The sequence below is a fragment of the Pelodiscus sinensis genome, chromosome 1 (genome assembly GCF_049634645.1).
Source record: "Pelodiscus sinensis isolate JC-2024 chromosome 1, ASM4963464v1, whole genome shotgun sequence".
NCBI lineage: Eukaryota > Metazoa > Chordata > Testudines > Trionychidae > Pelodiscus > Pelodiscus sinensis.
Window position 1 is genome coordinate 90,775,676 of NC_134711.1, and position 6,000 is coordinate 90,781,675.

A 6,000-nucleotide genomic window follows, 5' to 3' on the forward strand; every position below is an offset into this window, starting at 1 on the left:
ATAAACGGAGCTCAGCCATGTGATCTCTACTTTTACTGGGAACTAGCATACTTTCCAAAGTTTTGATTGCTTGTAAGTTTAACCTTAACCTCAAATTTCCAGGCATGTTTATGGTCATATGTTTGTTATTTAATTATTTGATCTTTGAATTAGTGAAATCTATTCACAAACTTAACTTCTGCTTAACAAAATGATTTGGCATGTGTGTGTATGCATACACGCTCTAGGAATATCCTTAGGCTGTGTCTACACTGGCATGAATTTCCGGAACTGCTTAAAACGGAATACTATTCCGTTTTCAGTTTTTCCGGAAAAGGAGCGTCTACATTGGCAGGCTGCTTTTCCGGAAAAGCCCTTTTTCCGGAAAAGCATCTGTGGCCAATGTCGACGCGCTTTTCCGGAAAAGAGCCCCGATCGCCATTTTCGTGATCGGGGCTTTTTCCGGAAAAGACTACTGGGCTGTCTACACTGGCCCTTTTCTGGAACAGTGTTCTGGAATAAGGACTTATGCCCGAGCGGGAGCAGAATAGTTTTTCCGGAATAGCAGCTGATTTTGTACAGTAGAGCGTCGTTGCTTTTCCGGAAATTCAAGGGCCAGTGTAGACAGCTCGCAGCTTGTTCCGGAAAAGCGGCTGATTTTCCGGAATAAGTGGCCCAGTGTAGACACAGCCTTAGTGTTTCTACTCCGGATTCTGTAATTCCTACTCCAACTCATCTGATGAAGTAGGTTTTGCCCACGAAAGTTCAAAATTAATATATTTGTTAGTCTCTAAGGTGCCACAGGACTGCTTATTATTTTCTTAGTTTTTCTAGTTATTCCTAATATGGGCTTGGGGAAGGAAAAGAGCTTAGAAAGGCATTGTCCTGTGGTACTAACCTTATGAAGCCTGTAGGAAGGATGTACCCCAAACACCAAATGCTGATGCGTAACAGTAGAAATGTTCCTCTTGCCGCAACAACCATAGCAAAGAGGGATGCATCTTGCCACAGCCTTCAAGACCCTTGAAGACCTGAACCAAAACCAACTGAAATTTTAAAAAACTTTCAATTTACTATTTAGATCAGGCTCTGAGAGCAATCCCGGGCCCAGAGAGAGTTAGTACTTTAACTAGCAAATCTGGCCTTAGCATTTTGGGGTGGGACTGTAAGACAGTTTTTTTGCCTCCCCTCCAAACATGGCCAAGCCTTGTCCTTCATGCTGCTCACCCTAGGCAACTGGAGGGTTTTGGGAAGGCAATTCTTTAGGATACAGGTCCAGAGTTAACCGGCTCATTATACTTTCAAAGTTGGGACATGATATCAGAGGGAGAATCATTAGAAGTAATTAGTCCTGTCAAATTTTGTGAGCTTGCATCAGTAAAAATCAGTTTATATTTTCAAGGGAATCACCACAAAGGAAGTCCAGACTTCCAGTGTAATCAATCAATCAATCAATCAATAAATGAATATATACATTGACAAGTCAAGATTCTCCTTGCTGGAGCCCACAGGCCAGCTCTAGTAACATGGGCTTTATATCAGCCCCCTTCAATTCAGGAGCTACATTTCTACCATCTCCTCTCCCTTTTTTTGCTATAGAGTGGTAAAGAAACACCAGACGACTTCCAGAACACAGGTGAATAATGCCATATTTACTGTGCCGTGTTACAAAAATTCTTTGAACAACTCCTTTGCACTTGCTAGAAAAAGTTTACCACAGACCCAGGCTTAACCTGCCAATTTTGAGGCAAATATTTTTTTTGTTTGTAGATTTTTAGAGTGGAGGACAAAATTGCGCTTATAATGGAAATTTAGTTGCAAACCTTTAATATAGGGAAGCAATCACCACTCCACCAAAAAGGAGATTTCTCTTTTTCTAAGGGTATCCAATACTCACTTCTCTACCTGTGGAATGTCTGGAGATACACTGCAAAGCAAGGGATGTAAGATCACATTTACTAGTTAACTGGTTAAAGGTATCTCATGGGCAGGGGTCTGCTCCAGCCAGGTTGGGCCGGACCACCAGTTAACCGGTAAATGGTAAGTACCACGTGGTAAGGGTGATGCTTACCAGTTAACCATTTAACTGGTGACATCCTTATTTAAAGTGGTGAAATTATTATCTTACATCATTCTTATAGATCTATCTTAGTTCATAGAGCTCTCTACAATGGGTGTGTAACCCACAAACCTACTGGGTGCAGTTCACTTCCCATGTAGCAGTACTTAGACCACTTACAGAGAGAATGAATGAATGTGCTCTACAGCCTTAGCTGAGAACCCACTGGCTTTTATCTCAGGCGTTGTGTAGAGGTTCATGCACAAAGCTCCAGAGGTTCCAGGTTCATTTGCACCTGTCAGCGTTACAGGTGTACTCGCCACAACAGCACCCCCTTTGAGCCAGGAAGCGGTGTTGCAGAGACTCATTCACTGTAGCCTCCCCCCCGCTTCCTTCCCTCACCCCCGATGTCCGGGTTCTGCAGCAGACCAAGCCACTCCTTCTGTGGCCTCACCCTCCATTCAGGTCAGCTTTCAGTCCACTATCTCATCATCATAGACGTAAATCCCATTGCTGAACTGCAGAGATTTCTCCCAAAGCACTGAAGATGTTGTATACTCTGCAATGTGTAGACTAAACTGTTTTCTGACAGTGGGGACACCTTAGGTTGTAGAACATACCTAAAGGAAGCCCCCAGGCTTAGGGAAATCTTAAAGTGGTTGAAATACTAGACAAGTGTCTTGTAAGGAACAATCCCTTGCTAGCTAGGAGATCTTAGAGGCCTTTCCCAAATCTGATACCTAAGACACTGAGATAAGTGGAATTTAATAATGGATCAGATCTGGTTCTTGTGACAGAGAGAGAGGAATGGCAGCACTGTGTGAAATCAGGTGCAATGTAAGAAGGAAGAAGCCTTTTCCCTTGCCCCAGGTTTGTCACTTCTGACTGGCAATGCTCCCAGCTACGCCAGTCCTGCTCCCAACTGCAGCATTAGCATTTTCATCTTCTCCAGCAGAACCTCTTGTTGATCCTGTCCGGTGCACTCTGAGCAGAGACTGGTGGATTGCATGGTGGCTCTTGTAACAAAGAGGAATTCCCGCTATGGCTGATGGCAGCGCACTCAATTGGCTTGTGTCCTAGAGTCAGAATTAGTGCTCAGGTATTTGAGCTGTTTTTCCTTTCAATGAAAATGACTTTGTTTTAAAACTGTGCATTTGTTTTATTGGAGTTTGTTAATCTTGACTCTCAGTAAGGGTGCCAGGTATTCATGGACCCCCAAATCCTTTATCAAACAAAGATGCTGGGTTTGGTTTTCTAAGTGATTCTTTTTTAACAAATATTATCCTGTCTGGGTTCGTAAACAAGCCACATTTCAGTGAAATTTAATTCAATCTGCTTCCCACTGCTCTTTAAAATAGAGAAATTCAGAGAAGGCCTCTACAAGGAGAAAAAAATGGATTTGGTTTATTTTAGGAGCAGAGACTGAGCTTAGGTTTTCTCTGAAATATGAAATATCCCTTGATTGTGCAAATGCATCCTGATGGTGTCTTTGTGTTCTTGTCACTCCTGATTTATGGGGCCTTTTCTCCACTCAGAGGAATTTGCATTTCAATTTCCATTACTCGTATTTCTCCCTGCGGCAGTTCCAGCCCTGGAAGCAAGCACGCGCTGTTCTGCCCCAACTGGAGTCCCAGATGGCACTGCCCCATGCAGCACTGCCCTTGGGACAATAACAGAGTCCCTTGCTGACGCTGGTAGGGCACTGCTGAGAGGAAGCTCACACTGCTGGAATCACAGGTGGCATGTTAATTCTCTTCCACGTTGGCTGCAGGAAGTTTGGCATGTACTGTCTTGCTCTCTCCCACTCCCACTGCTCCTAACTCCTGTAAGGAAGTGGCTAATGGATCAAGCACTGAGCCCTGGTATATTCCATGTGGGTATTTGCATGGGGAAGTGCAATCATGGAGCAGTGCCTTCATCTTACCACCACTCCATCTAAGCCCCACTGAGAGCAGCTACAAGCAGGAAAAGCAGACTTTGCTATGTGCAGGCTTGTCCTATTTCCAGCAGGGGACTCACACATCTGCCTTTGCCATTCACAGAAGCAGTGACAGAGAATAAGTGGGAGGCCATGGTGTGCTCGTCCTTGCCTTATTTCCTGCTGTGACATCTCCCCTATAAGAATACAAACTTACGATCAAATATGTTTTTATTTAAAATACATAGAAGGAGCAAAGAGAAGGCTTTGAAGAACAAAGAGCCCATCCATTCAAGAAAGATTATAAAAGCTCAAAAATTCTTAGCTTTGGAAATGGAGGAGGAGTGGCCAGGAGTTTTATAGGCTTTTGAAGGTTTACCTGTTGTGAAATGAGACAAATCTCTGGCCATCTCTAAGTGGGAAAGGTGTCCATACCCCATAAACCAACCTCACCACAGGCATAACAGATTCTGTCAAAAACAAAGGCTCAGGTAAACAAAGGACTGAATGGGCCACAGACACTGAACAACCTTACAGGTAAATTCTTCCAGGTTAGAACTGAGATAAGAGGCTTGCATCGGTGGGAAGCTTGTGCTGCTATTGGCCTTGATATACAGACTAAGTTGAAAGAGAGACATTCTATTTTATTTCCTTAGTTTTTCATACCCTGACCATCATTGTAGTATCTGAGCCCCTTCTAAACGGATGTTCTTCAAAACTATCAGTTCTGCACCCGTCATCAGCCCATGATTCCATTAAAAATTGGGATACCATGTTTGTTTAAAATATTTGGGACAAAGATGACTCCTCAACTTTGAGAGCTGAAGATCATGCTGCATGCCACTAGAAAGTCCATATTATTTTGTATTTGAAATAGTGTCAAATTTGACATGTGGCCCTGATGTCACAATTATTTGGATAGTCTTAATTTTGAATGGGTAAGTCCATAATTGCTGGCTCCAACACTCATAGACTCATAGGCTGTGTCTACACTGGGCCACTTATTCCGGAAAATCAGCCACTTTTCCGGAATAAGCTGCGAGCTGTCTCCACTGGCCCTTGAATTTCCGGAAAAGCAACGACACTCTACTGTACAAAATCAGCCACTATTCCGGAAAAACTATTCTGCTCCCGCTCGGGCATAAGTCCTTATTCCGGAACACTGTTCCAGAAAAGGGCCAGTGTAGACAGCCCCGTAGTCTTTTCCAGAAAAAAGCCCCTATCGTGAAAATGGTGATCGGGGCTCTTTTCCGGAAAAGCGCGTCTACATTGGCCACAGATGCTTTTCCGGAAAAAGGGCTTTTCCGGAAAAGCAGCCTGCCAATGTAGACGCTCCTTTTCTGGAAAAACTGAAAACGGAATAGTATTCCATTTTAAGCAGTTCCAGAAATTCATGCCAGTGTAGAGACAGCCATAATAGACTTTAAGGTCAGATGGGACCATTATGATCATCTAGTCTGACCCCCTGCACAGTGCAGGCCACAGAATCTCACCTACCCCTCCCAGAATAATCCTCTCACCTATATCTCAGATATTGAAGCCTTCAAATACTTTGAAGACCCCAAGATGCAGAGAATCCTCTAGCTGTGATCTGTACCCCATGCTACAGAGGAAGGCGAAAAACCTCCAGGGCCTCTGCCAATGTACCCTGGAGGAAAATTCCTTCCCGACCCCAACTATGGCGATCAGCTAAACCCTGAGCATGTGGGCAAGACTCATCAGCCAGACACCCAAAAAGTTCTCTAGTAATTCCTATCATCCCTCCATTGACCTATTTCCCACTGATAATGAATGGTCAATGAGAGTATGTCTACACTACCACCCTAGTTCGAACTAGGATGGTAATGTAGGCAATCGGAGTTGCAAATGAAGCCCGGGATTTGAATTTCCCGGGCTTCATTTGCATATTGCCGGGCGCCGCCATTTTTAAATGTCCGCTAGTGCGGACTCCATGCCCCGCGGCTACACACGGTACGGACTAGGTAGTTCGGATTAGGCTTCCTATTCCGAACTACCATTACTCCTCGTGGAAGCCTAATCCAAA